Here is a 20,517-nt window from a genome sequence, read left to right as displayed (position 1 = left end):
ATCACGAAAAATCACCACTGGCATCTCATCAAGGTGATAAATGGAAAAGCAGTCCCTTCCCCTGAGTTGTCCCCTCAAACCAGATGATTATAGCTTTGAGAGAGTGGCTCCAGTCCATCATATAGTCCTAGAGTTCTCCCCTAGCCCTGGTCACACATCCCCTCAAAGGCTGGAGAACACACAGGCCATGTTAGTGGGATTTGTATTTGCTCCAGAGAATATCGGGATTACAGAATGAACCAAACCATTTTAAAGAGCCTGGTGACCTTGAACAAAATCCCATTTTTCCCCTGGGTCTATACTTCTTTATATGTAAAACAAAGGGTTAGGACTAGATGGTCCTTTCAGGTCTAGTATTTTGCTAGCGATTCAGTGTAATCCATTTAGGAATAAGCGATTCATTGGTCCCTGGGCTAACAAATGTCCCTTTGTAAAACTGTAGATTGAATGAGCAGAGGCAGTCAGACTTAAAGAAAAAGGAAGGAAATAGGGAACATTCTAGGGAAAGAAGGAAGGAAAGAAAGAGAATATATTATATAAACATGGAGGAAAGGGTAAAGGGAATGAGCATCCTATTAACCTCACTCAACAAAGGAGAGTTGAACACACACACGCAAAGAATATGAGGTAGAAATATACAAAATTCATTAGGGAAATGGACTGGGACATTGTGAGAGGAGCCTTTCAATGTCAGAGGTGGAATGTGATGGAAAAGGAAAAAAGGAAAGTGAAAGTTTAAAATGTTCAGGGTAGAGCAAGGAGAAGGGTGGCAGAGTAGAAACAAACTGATTCCATTGTAGATCATTAGTAATAAATACACTCCTTCTTTACCACTTTCTTTATAAATGGGGGAAAGAGATGGCAAAGGAAGGGAGGATAGAATGAGGGTAATACATAATTAACAATCATAACCATGAATGAGAATAGGAAATAAAATGGAAGAAGATATGGCAGTAGATTAGAAAGTAGAATCCAACAGCATCTTGTTTACAAGACAAATACTTGAAACATAAAAATTCATAGTTAAGAGGTTGGAGCAAAATCTATTATACTTCAGGTAAATTCAAAGAAAAGCTAGAGTAGGAATCATCTCAAAGAAGTTAATAATAATGGACACAATTAAAAGGAATAAATAGGAAAATTATATTGTGCTTAAAGGCACTACAGATAATGAATCAGTATCAGTGAGTAAGATATGTGTGCTGAATGGCAAAATTTTAAATAATTTAAAGGGAAATTTCACCAAATTACAGAAAGAAATAGATAGTAAAACCAAAATAGAGAGGGACTTCAATGTACCTCTTTCAGACCTAGACAGATAAAACAAAAGATAAATATGAAATAAGCTAAGGATTTGAATTGTATAAAAGTTAGATGTAATAGATCTCTGGTTTTTACAAAATGGGATTATAAAGAAATAGAGCTATTTTCAGCTTTCCTTAGTATCTTTATAAAAACTAATCATTTTTAGACCATAAAGCCTTTAAAAGTAAATACACCCCCCCAAAATATGAAATATTTCCTTTATTTGCCACAATGCAAAAAAATAGAATTCAATAAAGGATTTCAAAGAAAGATTAAACATGAATTAGAAAGTAAGTAATCGAAACCTTAAGAATTGGCAAAATCAGATGTTCATAATCATCATTTTGGGAAGGACAATGTTAGAGATACAGCTTTAACAATAAGAAAAATAAATTGAGGAAATAGAGATAGGCAAAAGCAATTGGAACTGTATTCCTAAAGTCACCAAACTATGCATTTCTTTTGGCAAAGTAATTAAAGAAAGAATAAAGGACCCACACATACAAAAATATTCACAGCAGCTCTTTTTGTGGTGACAAAGAACTGGAAATGAAGGGGTGGGAGTATCCATCAACTAGGAGATGGATGAACAAATTATGGTATGTGAATGTAATAGAATTATTATTATACTATAACAAATGACTAAAGGGATGGTCTCAGGGAAACTTGCAAAGACTTGTATGTCCTGATACAGAGTTAAGTGAGCAGAACCCAGAACAATCCATACAGTAACATCTGAATGACTTTTACGAATTCTGAACCATGCAATTACAAGCATCCTTCCAGAAGATACATGATGAATCATGCTAGCCATCTCTTAACAAAGTTAGAGAGGTGATAGACTCAAGGTGCTCTGTGAGAAAACATTTTCAGATAGTCAATGTGGGAATTTCTTTTGCTCGACTGTGCATATTTGTTATAAGGATTTTGTTTCCTTTTGTGTGTGTTTGTGAGTATATAGGGGGAGGCACTGGGAGGTTGGGAGAGAATTAAGTTAATAATAGCATCTGCTTCTGAGGGTTGTAAGGATCAAATGAGACAATATTTGTAAAGTGCTCTGTAACCTTTAAATTGCTATAAAAACATTAGTTATTATTATCAGATGACTTCCAACTTTGGATTTATGATCCCAGGACACTTCCCTGGCATTCTGCCCTAAGGAAATACAAAGTAAAAGTGAGTAGGAAGAGATAATGAGGGTGAGGCTGAGCTGGTGTTCTCTGTACCTGGTCCTGGCACAGGTCCTGGGTAAAGGAAAAAGTGACCCATAGAACAGACATACAGGTATCTTAGTGAACTTCTTCACACTCTCCACTCCTTGAATTTACCTGAATCTTAAGGATTTTCATAGGATTTGAGGCTGGAAGGGATCCTGGATGTTATCTTGTCCAAATCTCCATCCACAGACAAAGAAACTAAAGTCCAGAGTGGAGAGAAACAAGCTCTCCAAGGTTACATAGGTAAATGACATTTGTGCAAGTGCCCAAAGCCACTCCCAGCTCTCTACCATCATCCTTCCCATACCCATCAGAAAGAGCAGTTCAGCTTTGGAGTGTGAGCCCTAGAGGGTGGCTCCATCATGGAAGGAAGAGCCTTGAGGGGCTTAGCACAGCTGCACAGTTTAATACACATCTATGGCCCTCCCACTCCTTATCCATTGTCATTTTTGGACAAGTACCATGTAATTTGGGGGAAATACATATTGGGTAATTACTATGGCAATGATTAGGGATTCACTTTAGAAATGAGGAAATATAACTAGAGTTGCATTTTGTCCGGTTTCTATGACGACGTGGGCAATAGTGATTGATCAGCAGTTTCTCTCCCTAACAGATAAGCTATTCTCATTCATATGAAATGCTAAACAACAAATTAAATCAGCTCACAAACCCAAGTGGAGCTGCTGGAGGGGATTGGAATTAGATTATATTTGGTGGGAAGACTTAGAGCCTGGCTCTTGGCTTTTATGTTCTATGAAAAAGTATAACCCTGAATAGACAGGGGAAGACCAAAAGCCAGAGATATTAGAGAGGAAGGGAATATATGTTTATTAGTGTGCCTATTATGTGCCAGGTACTATGCTAAGTGCTTGTTGTCTCTTTTGATCCTCACAACCACCCTGCAAGATAGGTGCTATTATTATCCTGATTTTACAATCGAGGAAACTGAGGTAAACAAAGGGTAAGTGACTTGCCCATATCACATACTTAGAGTCTAAGGTCAGATTTGAACTTGGGTCTTCCTGACTCCAGGTTTAGAGTTCTATCCATTTCACTGCCAATTTAGAGCAGATTATCATGGGAATTGCAAAATTACTTTTATGGGTAACATAACTGAAAAGAAACTGGGATCATGAAACCATGGAATATTTTAGCTGGAGGTGACCTGGTGGGATCATCTGCTTCACCCTTCAAATTTTAGGTAGGACTTATTTCTTTGAGACAAACTGTGGTTTAAGCAATTTTTAAAGAGTGTCACCGTTAGAGTCTATCTACAGTCTTCCTAAATCACCTCAATTATTCTCAGAGCAAGAATGTTGTTGACTCTAATGTAAATCACATTTGCTACAATCTCTTCTATATTCTGGAAAGGGAGAACTGTCCGTCCATGTTCTCCTTATATAGGGCAAAAACAATACCCTGCATTCATACAGTGCTTTTATACTTTTTGCAATTCTCTCTTTTTTGTTATCTCCTTTATATTATTTTCCTTTCTATCATCCATGCGAGGGAACTAAGGTTAATTAAAATACCCAAGGTTAGGTAGCAACAAGCAAGACAAGCAAGACAAGCAAGAAGGAAGTATTAGATCTTGAAGGAACTGTAGAGGTCAATGAATCCAAACCCTTCCTTTTATAGATGAAGAAACAAATTTTAGGCAACTTGCCAAAAGGTCACAAAGTCATAAGTAGAAGAAATGGGATTTCAAACCCAAACCATTTTGATTTCCATTGTACTATGATGCTCTATATTTGAAAACACTTAGTAAAACATTCATCTTCTTTCTCTTCTCCAACCTAAATAGCTCCAATTCCATTAAATTGGCTCTTAGTTCCTAATTCCCATCCATTTCATTATTTTTATTTCTCTTCTATTGCCTTCTCCAATTTCCCTGTGTCCTTGACTCTTCCGGGTATGAATAGAAAAATCTAATAAAATGGTCTTTTCTGACTTCATTTTTGGTGATGCCAAATCGAAGAAATCCTCTTAGCAAAGCAGAAAGCCCTTGGGTTGGTGGTGGCGACGAGAACTGGGGTTTTATTGTAATTTCTCATTTCTTTCTTTCTCAAGCTCTCTTATCTGAGAAATGCAGACATTTCCTCCAACCTCTGTCTAGCCAGGAAGATGAACCAAGCAGATTCTGCAAGGTATTTTCAGTCTTCCAAAAGTGGGGCAGGGAGAGTAGGCTCATTTTATTTATATATATATATATATATATATATATATATTCCATATATATGTACTTATATGTAAAGTAAAATTATAGTAACTGTTCTCCAGGACCAGCCTTGGGCAATACTGTGGAAAAGATGAAATTTGCCTCTAGTGTTCACCCACCTCCACTTTTCTTCATCTCTCCCTGGGTACCTCCTCCTGCTTTTACCCTCCAGGCAGCCAGTGTTCTCATTCCACTGACTGTTGTACCCCATCCAAGTCTGTCCTACCTATTATTCTCCATTAAAATTATTTTTTCAGTCTCCCAATCCAAGCCTTTTTGCATGCTGCCTTCTCTGCTTTGGTACATCATCTCCCTCTTCTCTCCTGATCTAAACAGGAATCTTTAAGTCTGTAAGTACTCCATGTGGCCTTTCTTGACAGCTCCAAACTACAGAGATCTCTTTCCTTTCTCTCTTTCTCTCTCCTTTAAATATGTCTCATCATTTGGTACTCATCATGATTGGTACTCATCCTAAGCTGTTGTTTGCTATTAGGCAACTGTTTCTTTTGTATAAATCTACCTTTCCTAAGAAGATTGTAAAGACTTCAAGATTATAGAAAGGGTCTTTGAGATATGTTGTAACACCTAACATAATACTATGGGCAGAGTAGTTCTAATTCTGCCTTTTGAAGTGGGCTAAGCCACATCCTTCTACCACATACCAACCCCTTAAATAACTGACCTGAAGAAAATCATATCCTCCCTCCATTTTCTCTTCTTGGGGCAAACATCTCCAGTTTCTTTGACTTTAGGGGTTTTTAATCTTTTTGGGGGGGGGATCCCTTGGACAGTCTTTTGAAGCCTATGGACTCAGTCTTTAAATGCATAAAATTAAAAAGGAAATCAGTTATATTGAAAGTTACCAAAATATTAAAAAAAAACCTTACTGAGCACAGGGTAAGAACTGACTATTTCTTATTAATATTTGACTATTTAATTATTAACATTAATATTTTAATGATTGTTTGATAGGCTTTTCATAATCTTGATTACCTTCTTTTGGATATATTTTGGTTTGTTAATGTCCCTCTTCAAATGGAGATTGCAAAAGGGGAAAAAGTACTCCATTCATTAAGACAGTCATTCAATACCTACTTATTGTATGCAAAGCATTATTTCCATAATTTCTAATCTAGAGCTTAATCCACTAGAGTGTGGCAATGGACCACACCACAAATTAATGCCAATACTGGCTTTCTGACCATTGCTCTAATGATTAAAATACCTTTTCTCAAAATTTGCTTCCCTTAAGTCTTCATTCAACATATGAAGGAGAAATAAAATGGGAAATAGGAAGAGGTTATTCTAGGGGGGAAAATCAAGATAGCACAAAATAGGTACTCCTCAATGTGCATTTTTAGAATTTTAGGTGATATCTTCTCAGAAAATGTCCTTTTCTTTTCAGAAGTGGGAAGTTATGAATATATTGTCAGACTTGGTTGCTGTGTTGGTTAGTTTTGCTGACATGTTTTTTTCCCCTCTACTTTTTTTTTTGTTATAAGGAATGACTTTCCAGGGAAAGAGGAGAGAGATATTTGGGAACAAAGGTAACATCAAAAGATATTAATAATGTTTTTAAGTTTAAAAAGAGCTTTTCTCCCTGCAGTCTAAATATTTCCTCATAGAAGACTACCTCTGTCTAGAATATGGCACTAGATCCTATTATGATAAATTTACCAACACAAAATATTATTATTTTGTCATTTCACCTGTGTCTGACTCTTTGTGGCCCCATTTGGGGTTTTCTTAGCAAAGATGCTGGAGTGGTTTGCAATATCCCTCTCAAGCTCATTTGACATATACAGCAACTAAGGCAAGCCGGGCTAAGTGACTTACTCAGGTCCACATAGCTAGTGAGTGTCTGAGGCTTTATTTTTCATAAAAACTCTTAGCTTCTGTCTTAGTATAAATTCTTCTTCATTTTTTTAACTCTTATTTTCCATTTTGGAATTAGTACTATGCATTGGTTCCCAAGGCAGAAAAGGGCTAAGCAGTGGGGGTTAAGTAACTTGTCTATGGCACCCAGCTAGGAAGTATCTGAGATCAGATTTGAATGGAGGATTTTCAGTTTCCAGGCCTGGCTCTTAATTCACAGAGCCACCCAGTGGCCCCCTCTTATCAATTCTAAGAAAAAAGAGTGGCAATCAGCTTTAAGTGACTTGCCCAGGGTCACACAGCTAGGAAGTATCTAAGGCTATATTTGAACCCAGGACCTCCTATTCCAGGCATGGTTCTCTCCTGAGGCTAGATTTGAACTTGGGTTTTCCTGACTTCAGGCTCAGTGCCACCTAGCTTTTTAGTCTTTGTCTTTAGTCTCACTCAACCCAGGGAATATCTGGTTCATTCATTCATCAAATAATTGCTGAGCACCTACAATGCGCAAAGCAGTGTCTGACACCCTACTGATACAAAGCTATGTAAGATCACTTAGAGTTACTCTCAGAATATGTGTGCTGTCAGTGTTAAAGTCCAACAGATCCTAAATAATACTTGGGTGAGAAAATAATTCCTGACACTTGGATTCTTAGTATTGTCATAGGCAGAGTCACTGCTCATATAACTCTATATAAACTTAGATAAACCAATTTTATTGTCTAGAGTGATTTTAAATGGAGTTTCTCTTTCTAACTCTTGCTGCTGAGTTTTGTTGGAAATATACAGAAATGCTGATGATTTACATGGGTTTATCTTGTGCCCTGCAACTTTGCTAAAGTGGTAAATTATTTCCACTGGCTTTTCAGTTGATTTTCTCAGATTCTCTGGGTATACCATCATGTTATCTGCAAAGAGTGATAGTTTAGTTTCCTCACTGCCCACTTTGATCCCTTCAATTTCTTTTTCATCTCTAATTGGTACCACTAGCATTTCTAGTACAATATTAATAGTAGTGGAGATAATGGACATCTCTGCTTCACTCCTGATCCTATTGGAAAGGTTTCCAACTGGATAAATCAATTTTAAACAAATGTAAGCCAGGAAGCCAAAGCTGAAGGTTTCACTGAATGCCTATTCTTAGCCTCATTATAGGGGGTACAAGTCTGGTCCTAAACAAATTCAGTGAGAACTAAAAAGCATGTGCCCTTGGTCCAGGAGCACCCATGTCTTGGGTTCTGGCTGTCCAGCTGGGCTCCTTCCCTTCACCCTCCTTCCTCTCTCCTGCCTAAATGACAGGAAGGACTCAAGGAGCTTCCTTCTTCATTAGCTTGGGCAGAGTCAAAAGCAATAGAATCCTTTCAGAGGAGAAGAGGGAAACCAAGACATTGCCTGAGCTGGAGAGTTCTCACCAAGCTTGGGTACTTTTGACCCGGGTGCCCCTCCACCCTTGATCCCAGAAAAGTGGCTTTCCCCCAGATCACACGCAGGAAAATTGTCTTCAGAACATGGGTCCAAAGGCACCCTTTCTGATCCAATTCCTGCCATGCTTTTTCTTAAAATGAAACTGCCTTGTCACTCCTAGGAGGACCTCTCCTGTGCTAGCACTTTAGAGGCAAAAAAGAAAGTCAATCGATGTCATTACCTTAGAGAATCATCAAGGGTCTCCTCATCGGAAGAGAGGGCACCATTGCAGGCATTCCGGAAAGCGTTACTCTGTTTGACCACCGAGATCTCCCGGGACGAGGGAGCTTCCTTCTTTTTCCTTCTGCCAAACAACTTCTTGAAGGGCTGGAATTTGCCTGTCTTCTTCTTGTCTGTGGGTTACAAGACAAATACACAATGCAGCTTAACAGCGCTGCACCTCTGCTCCCCACAGCAAATCATCGCGGAGCTCGCGTTGGCCAGGGGAGTCCGAGGCCAAAGGGCAGCCATCAGCTTCGAGGAGCCAGCAGGCAAGGGAGGGAGCCCTGTGCTTGGAATATAAATACCCAAACGGACGCTGCCTGAGCACTTATGACAAAGCAAAGTCAAGAACATGAAAAAAGAGCCCGGGCTGCCGGGATCTAGACCTGGGTTTCAGACTGGCCAAACATCTGAGGGGGAAAGAGAAAAGGCTTAATCGCTTCATGCCCAGTGGGCACCCCATTCACACATTCCATGTGAAGGAGTGGCACAGCTTTCATGAATAAAGCAGGTGGCAGAGTGTCTGGCTTGGGCAGAAGAGGCTGAAAAACGATGTGTGAACCCAAGTGGGGCTCTAGAGGGGGAGGCAGGAAAGCCCGTTCTGTTCTGAAATCTTCTTGTCTAACCTTTGTCAGAAACAGGCATTTTTCTTAAGCTTGCTCTAAGTCATTTCCCTAACACTCTCTGCCACTACTCTTGACAGTTCATTTCTCTTGCCTCCATTTAAAACCTGCCCAAAAAAGGCCTGAAGGAGGTTTTTTTTTTGTTTTTTTAAACTTCTCTTCATCTATTTCCTGATACTGGCTGGGCTAGGAGCTTTTCTTGCATTCCCTTTGGACCAGGAGTTCTTTTTCAAAAATGGTCTCTAATTTTTCTATTTTTAATTTTAAAAATATTTTTCTATCTGATTCATTTTCTTTCTCTCCCCTCTTTCCTTCCCTCTCCAGGAGCTGACAAGCAATTCTTCTGGGTTGTACAAAGATTGTCACTTATACCTATTTCCATATTATTCATTTTTGCAATAGAGCAATCTTTTGAAACCAAAACCCCAAATCACATCCCCATTGAACAATGTTATTGATCATATGCTTTTCTTCTGTTTCTGCTCCCACAGTTCTTTCTCTGGATGTGGATAGTGTTCTTTCCCATAAGTCCCTCAGAATTGTCCTGGATCACTGCATTGTTACTACTGGTAAAGTTAGACCAGGAGTTCTTAATCTGGAGTCTGTGACCAATTTTTTTTTTAACCCTTACTTTCTGTCTTAGTAACAACTCTAAGACAAAAGAGCAAGGGCTAGGCAAATATGGCTAAGTGACTTGTCCAGGGTCACACAGCTAGGAAGTGTCTGAGGCTAGATTTAAACCCAAATCTTCTCAATTCAAGGCCTGGCACTCTATCTTCTGTGCCACCCACCTTCTCCTGTGAACTTTTTTTCCCTCTCATAGTTACATGATTTATGCTGTCTCTCTCCCCTCTTCTCTCCCCACTTCTGGAGTTGACAAGCAATTTCACTGGGCTATACATATATTACTGTGAACTTATTTTTTTGTTTTTAATTTAATTTAATTAATTAATTAAGAAAAATTTTCCATGTTTACATGATTCTGTGAACTTATTTTTGAAAAATGCTTTGAAAACTATTTTTTTTCAGTATAATTGTTTTCCTCTGTAATCCTATGTATTTTATGCATTTAAAATCATTACTCTGAGAAGGGTCCATAAACTTCTTCAGATTACCAAAGGAGTCCATGATGCAATAAAAGACTATGAACACCTGCTTGAACCATTTATAAACAATGAATGTTTGCACACCCATCGTAAAGGTCTCCTCCCAAGTCACTCATCTCTTTGGAAACAAACAAAAAAACCCAATCTTTTCACACGGGAATAGTCATGCTATTGGGCCTTTCCATCTTCTGTAAGAAGTAGGTAAAGTGGGTGCAGCTGGGTGGCTCAGTGGATTGAGATCCAAGATGGGGAGTCCTGGGTTCAAATATGGCCTCAGACCCTTCCTAGCTGTGTGATCTTGGGCAAATCACTTAACCCCCATTGCCTAGCCCTTATCACTCTTCTACCTTGGAACCAATACACAGTAATAATTCTGAGATAGAAGGTAAGGGTTAAAAAAAAGTAGGTAGGGCAAGGTCCCCAATTAATAAGTGCCCACACTTCCAGTATCCTCACAAATCTAGAACAAGCTGGGGAGCCACAAGTAGAGAAGAAGTTGGATCAGTGGGGTGAATGACAATCAGAAAACTAGTACAATTGGCTTTCAGGTCACAGCCTAGAAACCACCTGCAGGCTAGATTGAGAGGTCCAAAACTGGGTGCAAAATCAAGGTTCCTGACTTTACAAGCAGAGTTACAGGGTTCTACTCTAGCAGCTTTCAGGTCTGCCTGAAGTTGCAAAATCAGGAGGGGACAGACACAATCCCACTGAGAAGTGACGGTTAATTTGCCCTTTATAGGTTTAACCTGATAGCATGGAAAGCACATTAGGTTTGGAATCTGAGGACCTGGATTCCAATTGGTGCTTTACAATTCACCATCCATGTGACCATGAACAAAATCAATTAATCAACATGCATTTACTCAGGACTGACTTACTATGCCCAGGCACTGGGGATATAAAGACAAAAATGCCAATAATAGTAATAGCTAGCATTTATACAGCACTCTAAGGTTTGCAGAGCACTTTACACATATTATCTCACTTTATTTTTACAAAAACCCTAGGAGATGGATGCTATTATTTGACAATGGAGGAAACTGAGGCAGATAGAGGTTAAATTACTTGCCAGGTATCACAGAGCTAGTAAATGTCTGAGGCTGGATTTTTAACTCGGATCTTCCTGATTCCAGGTCTAGTGCTTTCTTTAGATACTGTACTACTTACCATCCTTGGGGAGCTTGCATTCAATGAGGAGAAACACACTATATTCATATGTATGTAAATGCAAAAGATATGCAAAGGAAATATAAATTAATTTCTTTAGGGAAGGTATTGATAGCGGGAATAGGAATGGAGTCAGGAAAGACAATCTTGAAAAGAGCTTGGGCTGAACTTTGAAAGATGGCAAGGAGTGGCAGCCGGGTGGCTCAGTAGATTGAGAAAAAGCCCAGCCACTTCCTAGCTGTGTGACTCTGGGCAAGTCACATAACCCTCGTTGCTAGCTAGCCTTTCCCACTCTTCTGCCTGGGAACCAATACACAGCATTTATTCTAATATGGAAGGGAAGGGGTTAAAAAACAACAACAAAAAAAAAGAAATTGAGATGAAGTGAGCAGGCATTTCAGTCATGGGGGACAGCCTATGGAGCCAAAGACACACAGCAAAAGGAATGCTGTACTGTATACTCAAGCAGGTCTGATTGTCTGGAGCAGAGACAGGAGCAGTGTGCAAGGCTAGGAAGGCAGGCTGTAATTGGATTTTAAAGAACTTTAAATGCCAAACAAGAATTTGTATTTGATTCTAGAAGCAATGGAGAACCAGTGGAACCTTTTGAGGAGGGATGGATTATAGTCAAACATGTGCTTTTAGAAATATCTCTTTGGCAGCTGTATGTGAGATGGTAAAGCCTTGAGACCATTATTATAAAACAGATGATGGGAGTCTGGGCTAGGAGGCAGAAAAGGGAAGAGATGTTGTGGAGGGCGAATCCAGACTCTCAGTTTGAACAGGTTACACTAGATGATCTCTATCATCCCTTTCAGGCTGCTAGGTGGTGCCATAATGCATAGAGTACTGGGACTAGAGTTAGAGAGATTTGTCTTCCTGAATTCAAATCCAGCCTCTGACACTTACTAGCTGTGTGACCCTGGACAAGTCTCCTAACCCTGTGTGCCTCAGTTTCCTCATCTGTAAAATGAGCTGGAGGAGGAAATTGCAAATCATTCCAGTATCTTTGCTAAGAAAACCCCAAATGGGATCATGAAGAATCTGACATGCCTGAACAACAACAAGAAAAATTATCCCTGTCACTTCAAATGAAATTCACTGAGGAAGACCTAGGATTCTGTAGGCATGGTTCTTTTATGTTTTCCTACAAAACAGACAGCTCATTTTAAGCTTTTTTTGTGCTGCTGGTCTCTGGCACTTTGAACAACTCAACAGGATTATACATTATATAGGTAATAGCTTGGAATAAGTAATACCTTCTTCCTGCTACAGATACCAAAGTCCAAATGTCAAGTACAGGAAGTCTTGTGAACTTCAAGGGAATGCTATGTCAGCAATGCCTCTGTGATGACCAGGAAGTTTAAAGGGCAGGAAAACCGGCTTGACCCCTCTGTCTGTCCTTGCTTTCCCTCATGCTTCAGTTACTCAGTATACACTCAGAGACAGCCGATGCCACCGTCTCCCAAAACCGAGCAATTCTCAGAGCTAACAGTAGGACCACAGATGAGGCAGCGAGGGCAAAGCTTTCTTCAGGATTCTTGTCACAGTCTTCTGTTCTGGTGACATATCAGTCAACCCACCCCTCCCCACCATCTCTAGGCTACCTTTTCTGACTGATAGCTTCCAAGTTTCAATTAAAATGAGTTGTGCCATGTTTTGCTATTGTCTGATTATTGATTGCTTGGGATATTGGGTAAATTTTATTAGTATTAAACTTTGAAGAATGACCCTAAAATCGCTTTAGCACATTCTATTTCTAGGCAGAAGAGTCATGAAATAATTTTTACAAATTGCACAAGACATTTTATCCTTCTTTCTTCATTGCAGAAATCTGTTTTGTAGGGAAGGGGGAACAAGGTAGGGGATAGAAATAAGATTTTATATCATAAAAAGAGACTTCCTCAAAATTTCCACAATAGTACAGTGTACATTTGAATGGCATTGTGAAAAAATCGAGTCTTTTTTAAAAAAAATAATCCTTATCTTCTATCTTAGAATCAATCCTGTGTATTGGTTCCAAGGCAAAAGAGTGTGGTAAGGGCTAGGCAATGGGGGTCAAGTGACTTGTCCAGGCTCATACAGCAAGGAAGTGTCTGGAGTTCACATTTGAACCTGGTCTGGTTTTCAAACCACTGAGCCACTTAGATGCTCCCCAAACTCATAGTCTTTTGATGCAAAACCTAAATCTATCTATTTGCAATGACTAAATTGATCATTTTTGTGGTCAATGGGTTTTTTCTTCCTTCTATGTTAATAATAAGCCTCTACTTAATCAGAGAATCTTAATGTTGGAAGGGACCTCAGAAAGCCACTTAATCTAACTTGTAGTTGAATAAGAATCTCCTCTCTAACACACCTGATAAGGGGCCATTCAGCATTTCATGGAGACTTCTACGAAGAAAGAAAGAGCCCATGACCTTTGGAGGCTGCCCTTTTATTTTTGGATGGCTCCAATTTTGTGGATGTTTTCCCTCATAATAAATCTCAATCTGCCTTTCTGAAGCTTCCACCCATTGCACCTACTCCTACCTTTTGGGGCCAAGCAGAAATGTAATCTCTCTTCCATATACCAGTCTTTCAAGTATTTGTCAACAGCCCTCACATCTAAACCTCTAGCAGTCCTACAACTGGTGGTTCTTTGGGATGATCTTGAAGCCTTTCACCAGCATATACTCCCACTTATCTGGGCCTTTCCTGAAATGCAGTTTGCAGAAATGAACAGAATAATTCAAATGTAGATTTTAATCAAGTGCGACCATCCTCTCCCTAGGACTGAACACGTACCTATGGCTCTTTTTGTAGAGGATGAATCTGAGATTGAGTGGTTAAGAGACAGCTTCATGGTTACATAGTTGGGGAATATGATGAACAAAATCAACTATTAAGAGAACTGAAATACTAAAAATTCTTAGCCTGGCTTATTTTAGTTATTTGACTCTATTTTGAGAAAACAAAGCAATTCTAAAAAAGCAATAAAAATGTAGAATTTTGGATATTCAAACAGAGCCACATGTTAGATGCTCAGTGACAAGCAGTCCTCCTATTCAAAGCATTTGGGGGCTTTGTTCAATTTGATCACACTTAAATTTCCCCCTAAGCAAACCTTTTCCTGGCAAGTCGAGAGGTCGGAAAGGAGGGATAAAGGAGTAGTTTGAATCTACCAGCTTTTAAACTCCATGAAAGTAGTGAAAATGTTTTATATAAACTTCGCATGTACCATAGTGCCTAGTTCATGGTTCTTCACACAGAATTATAAGAGTTTATTTATGGTCTATTGAATTGCCTTGGCTCAGCAGGACCTTCATTGCACTCAGGGAGTACTTTGGATTTGGATTTGGATACATGCTTTGGATCCTTACACTGGAGCCTATATTGAATGAATATCTCCCCAAAATTCTTGCATTCCTTGTCACTGGCTAGCCAAAATGTTCATTAGCATCATGCTAGCCAATGAGAAGGACACCAACAAATAAAAACCCATTGTTTCTGCATCTGAGGATGACTGCTAACTTGGCCAAGTAGAGTCATGATGGAAAGAAGGCGAAAAAGACTTCCTCCTTTACATTTTTCATAACTACTTCTTGGGATGCAGTGGGACAAAATTTCTGGGAATGCTCCCCAAATACTCAAAATTGTATATCTAAAAAATCTGAAAATTGTAAGATGTGGTTTTTTGGGGAAAAAAGTTCTCTAGTACTGTGACATTTTATATCCCCAATTTTACTTTTATACAAAAATGGGGTAGGGGAAATAGGTCATAGTGATTGCTACGCAAATCATATTTAATAAGTATACACATTTGACAGTGCCTAAGATTACTCTGAGTTTTTGAATTTGTGCAAGATAACGGATGCATGATTACCTTATTGCCCACTGAGTCAAAAGACTGACGAAGAATAACAAGTCATTTCACACATCTCTGTTAGATTAAAATGAATATCTCCAAGTTATTATTTTCCATTAAGTTTATTAATAATCACTTCAAATAGATAAAGAAGATAAGCATAGATTTAAAGTCTCTTTCCTACTCTAAGTCTGACCTGCAGAATTCTCAGTCTGCCTCTCCACACATCTTTACCAGCCAGTTTGTGAAAGTGCTTTTTACATTCTTTCCTCCAAGATGGGCTGACAGGAATAGCCACCAGGTGAAATAGTTCAGTCTTTCTATATCTTTTTTGAAAGCTTTAATTTCTCATATAAAAGGCATCATACACACGTTACGTTCTCCTCTATGGAGTTAAACAATAGTAATTATTCTTTAATTAATGAATGGAATAAATTCATTTTCATCTATCCCTTGATTGATTGATGCAATGGAAAAGATTTCCTCTTTCCCAAATAGCATCTTTCCTTTTCTCTTTCTTTTTAACCTTCAGCCAATATTTCAAGTTCATTTCAGAGAATTGATTTTATTTTAAATCCTGCTTTCACCTTTCAGTGTCAATCATGTCATCTCTATAATTATATACAGCTAAATACCATTCACCTATTATTTTTTATATTGCTAATAATAAAAACAAGCATCTGTATAAAAGTCAAATCAAACTGGTCTATTTTCCATGTCACTTTCCTTTATCTCATTTTAACACTCATTCATCTAAAAAAAATTACTGAGTACCCAACTCTGTTATAAAACAGAGTGCTATGTACAGTGAGAGAATAGAAAGAAAAATGTCAGGGCCCTCAAAGAATTCGTGATCTATTAGGAATGAATGAATGAATGAATAAGCATTAAGGATTGGCTAAATGACAAAAATTGCTCTAAACTGGAAATAAAGATATAAAAACTTATCAGTTCCTGTCCTTAAGGAGCTTATATTCGAATATAAGGAGAGCAGATAAGAGGGAGTGGTGGTCATGGAGGGACTTATCAGAGGAGTTGACTTGATACTCCCTTTCCATTTGGCAGCGCTGATTTGATTAGAGTTTCCAGTAGAAGAGGCAGAGTGGGTGTGGGTATGGGTGTGGGAATTATGCACATAGGTCATATTGACAGCCAGAAAATAACAGGTGCAGAATGTGAAGTATGACCAGGGCTGGCTAAATACAGTAAGCCATTTAAGTATGTGAGTTTGCTCTCCTGCACTCACCACCCAGGACAACTCTGGCCCCAGAGAAAGGTGTACAAACAACCACTATTCAAAACAGTCTGCTAAGTACAAAAATGAGGTGTGGAGAGAATTTTAAAGAGAGACAAATCCATCAAGGAAAGCAGAGCTGAATGGGTAAGATGAGAGCTGGGCCTCTAAGGATGGATAGGGTTTTCACAGGTATAGATGGTAGGACAGGCAAAGCAGAAAATGATATGAATAAAAGTACAGAGACAAGAAGGCATTGAGCATGTCTGCAGAATGGCAAGTAGGGTGGTTTGGCTGTACTGTTGGTCAAGTGAGGAAAACAGTGTGACACAGGGCTGGAAAAACACACTGAAGACAGACTGTAGATGACCTTGTATGCCAGGGTGAGGAATTTATTTAGACCTTGTTTAGTAGGCAATAAGTATTCATTTAAGCAAGTGAGAGTTGTGATTAGAATTGGCATCATTTCTATTTCCTTTTCTTTCACTTCTCAACCCTTGGCAATTGGGATCTAAAATCTAATTACCCATTCAAATAAAATAGCTCTCCCTAAAGTTACCAATCACTTTTTGACAAATTGAATGTTCTTTGAAAATCAATCCTTATTTTTCTTGATCTTTCAATTCAACAAGCATTTATTAACTACCTATTGTGCTAGGCACTGTGTGTGTACATACATATCTAGAGAGTTAAGTGAGTATATACAGACTAAATATAGTAATTATACATTCTTACATGTATGCATATACATAATTTGGAGATAATCTGGGAGGGAAGGTATGAGCAATACAGGAGACTGTGAAAGGTTTCTTACAGGAAAATTTTATCTGAGACTTGGAGAAATTCAGGGAAGAGGAAGGGAGACTTATAATGCTCTCATTGCAGGCATGGGGGACAATACAAATGTAAAGAAATGGGAGATGGGGGCCCTTGTCACCAGATCATGGAATATATAGAAGGGAGTAAAGTATAAGAAGACTGGAAAAGAGTAAGGGGTCAGTTTAAAAAGAACTTTGAAAGCCACTGACATTTTGTGTGTGCGTGCATGCCACGCTGCGCACAAGTGCACCATGTTGAATTCTACATAGTCACTTTGTTATCTGAATAAAGAATGGGTTGGAATGGGAAGAAATTTGAGGCAAGAAGACCAACTAGAAGACCAGTGCAATAGTCCAGGGGATGGGTGATAAGGGTCTACACCAGGCTAGTGTCGGTGTCATAGGAAAGAAGGTGTTGTATATATATAAAAGATTTCGCAAAGATAAGAACTGACAGATTTTGGCAATAATAGGATAAAGTAAAATAGGCTGAATCAAGTAAATGAAGTTAAGAGAAACATGGGCTTGTTTGTAGGCAGTAGAGAAGTAGTAAGAAGACAGACAGTAGACAGTAGTAAGAAAGTGGAGATAATAGAAGAAGCAATCTTCTAGAGAAGATAATATGTTCATGCAGTGGTGAAGGCAAGGAGAAAGGCCACCTCTTCTTGTGAGATCCAGGTGAAGGAAAAGATAATGGAAGCAAGTATCCAGGTGATGAGGGAGTTCTCAACAAATGCATTTTTTTTCCAGTGAAATATGACACAAGGTTCTTAAACTAAAAGATTGAGAAGAATGAGAACTAAGAGAGAGAAAAGTAAAGATGAAAAAAAATTGGAAAAGACATTGCTGAGTGGGATAATGAGTCAATTAGGGAGGTATTAAATGATAGTCTTGCTGCCATGGGGGGTCCAGTTGAAATTCCATAAAATAAATCTGTCCTGAAACCTAACAGCACAGTTTCATGATTTATATATCCTTTTAGAATTTCACACTATCCTCCTGGATAGTTTTCTGAGTGTTCATAATACTATTCTATCTTTTTTTCCCCTGCTCTCTTCTTTGCTCCTCTTCATTTCACATCATTCACATGCCTTTTCTCTTTTTCTCCTCCTTCACCAATGTCTTTTATGAAGAGAAAGCCTTTCTCCTTTCCAAAGCAGATTCTTTTTTAAGAATCCTTGATCTCATCCTTTCCAGTCTAACCTATCAAGATTGTCCCACCTATCATCTCTATACTCTCTCTAATCTTCAGGCTTTCTCTATTTACAAACACTTTTATACCTCTCTCATCCTTAAGAAAACTCACTTTTCCCTACCATTCTTGCTAGTTATCTTACATCTCTACTCTCCTTAGTTAAATTCTAAATTATAGAAAGGCATTTGCAATCAGTGTTTCCACTTCTCTCCTCTCACTCAATTCTAAACTTTCTGCAATATGGTTTTCTACCTAATTGTTGGCCAGAAACTGCCCCTTCTATAGTCACCAATGATTTCTTAAATTCCAAATTTAATGACTTTTTTCTCAATCCTCATTTTTCCCCCTCTCTGCAACCATTGAGACTGTTGTTCATTCTTTCCTCTTGGAAAGTCTCTCCTTTCTAGGTTTTTGTGACTTCTCTCTCTTGATTCTCTCCTACCTTTCTGATAAATCCTCCTCATTTTTGCTACTATGTCCTGTTAAATAACTGATGACCTTATCAGTTTTGAAAGATTCAATTATCTCTATGTAGATGATTCCTAGATCAAATGGTTAACATATATAGAAAACTTTGCAAATGTTAAAGTGTTATATAATTATTCTTGACATTCTTATCTTAATATTTAATTATAACTATTATATTTCATATTAGGCCTAACCTCTCTTATGACCCCCAGTGCTGTATCACCAAATGTCTTCTAGTTATCTCAAACTGGATATCTTGTCAAATCTCAAATTCAATATGTCCAAAATAGAATTTGTTCTCTTTTGTCCCCAAACTTTTACTTTTCCAAATTTCCCTATTTCTGTTGACAGTACCATTCTTTCTAGTTACCCTGTTTCACAACCTCAGTATTATCCTTGATTCCTTATTATTCCCCCTTATGTCCCCAATTAGTTACCATTTTTTTTCCTACCTTGATGACATCTCTCAAATATTTTTCCTTCTTTCCACTTACATAGCCACATTCAGCATTTCTTGCCTGGGTTATTGTAATAGTCAGTTCATTGTTTTCTGCCTTGGGCTGTTCTCTATTCCAATCCATCCTTCATTGCATTGTCAAAGTGATTTTCCTAAAGCCCAGTCTGATTGTGTCCCCTCCCTTTTCAATGAATTCCAGTGGCTGCTTATTACCTCTAGGATCAAATATAAACTTCTCCGCTTGGTATTTTAAATCCTTTACAACCTGGCCCCAACCTATCTTTCCAGCCTTCTTACATATTCTATCCCCTCACACACTCTAGTCCACTTAACTTGTCCTTTTTAATTGCTCCTCATACACGACACTCCATTATCTGTGTCTATTCTTTTGAATAGACCCCCCTTGATACCCCTCTTGCTGCCCTCCCCTCCTCACCTCTTGCCTGAAATGCCTCCCCTTTCCTTACCTCTTCTTTTTGGAATAATGATCTCTTCCAAGACCCAGTTCATGTATCGTCTTCTATACAAGAGCCTTCCCGAGCCATTGGCTCCTGGTATCATTCCCCTACTTCAAAATGCCCCTTTATCTATACTTGCATGTATATCCCCTGATAGAATATATGCCCCTTGAAGACAAGATGTTTCCTTTTTCTCTTTGTATCCTCAGCATCAAACACAGTGTTTAATGGGTTGGTAGGTGCTTAATAGAAGATAATTGACTATTTGACTAGAAAGATTAATTTGGCAGGGTTGGGGGAACTAAATTTCAGGGGGAAAGAATGAAGGCAAGGAGACCATTGAGGATGCTACCGCAGCAGTTCAAGGAAGAGAAAACGAGTGTCTGGTTTATGACAGTGGAAGTGGAAATACAAAAGAGGAAGAATATAAGAGTTGTCATATGGGAAAATGAAGAGAAGGAAAAGAAAGAGGCTGAAACAGATCACTCAATGCTAGGCAGTGGAGTTAACTATAACACACATATTAAGCATCTACTATCATGTTGTAAGACACACATTGATAAGAGGGGGCATTTATGTTCTTTCTAGGCTATTGTCTTCCCAAACCACTTCTTTTTATCTGGTTTCTCTGTTTGACTCATTTCCCCCAGTTCTGTCTGGGTCTCTGACAGACTGTCTTTCTCACAGTTTCCCAACAGTTCATTTGAGAAACCAAACAATATTTTGAAATAGTAACAAAGCTAGTTATGATATTTGGTACAAAGCTAAAGTGTTTGTTTGGCCACATCTTTCCAACATGTTAGAAGGTGTGTGGGTGGTATTTCTCCTCTGCCAGTTTTAATT

At 38.6% G+C, this 20,517-nt stretch overlaps 1 protein-coding gene across 9 annotated transcripts in view; it reads right to left on the bottom strand.

The window, feature by feature from the left end:
• The window catches only part of CRACD (capping protein inhibiting regulator of actin dynamics), a 309,702-nt gene that overhangs the window by 80,773 nt on the left and 208,412 nt on the right, over positions 1–20,517 (bottom strand). For all 9 annotated transcript variants that reach the window (XM_007496414.3, XM_056802651.1, XM_056802647.1 and 6 more), the window contains one exon: positions 8,261–8,432. The gene's annotated coding sequence lies outside the window, so the exon portion shown is untranslated. The remainder of the gene's footprint in view (positions 1–8,260; positions 8,433–20,517) is intronic.

The sequence above is a fragment of the Monodelphis domestica genome, chromosome 6 (genome assembly GCF_027887165.1).
Source record: "Monodelphis domestica isolate mMonDom1 chromosome 6, mMonDom1.pri, whole genome shotgun sequence".
Taxonomy (NCBI): domain Eukaryota; kingdom Metazoa; phylum Chordata; class Mammalia; order Didelphimorphia; family Didelphidae; genus Monodelphis; species Monodelphis domestica.
The sequence above is the reverse complement of the archived record's forward strand: the minus strand, read 5'-3'. Positions and strand labels throughout refer to the sequence as shown.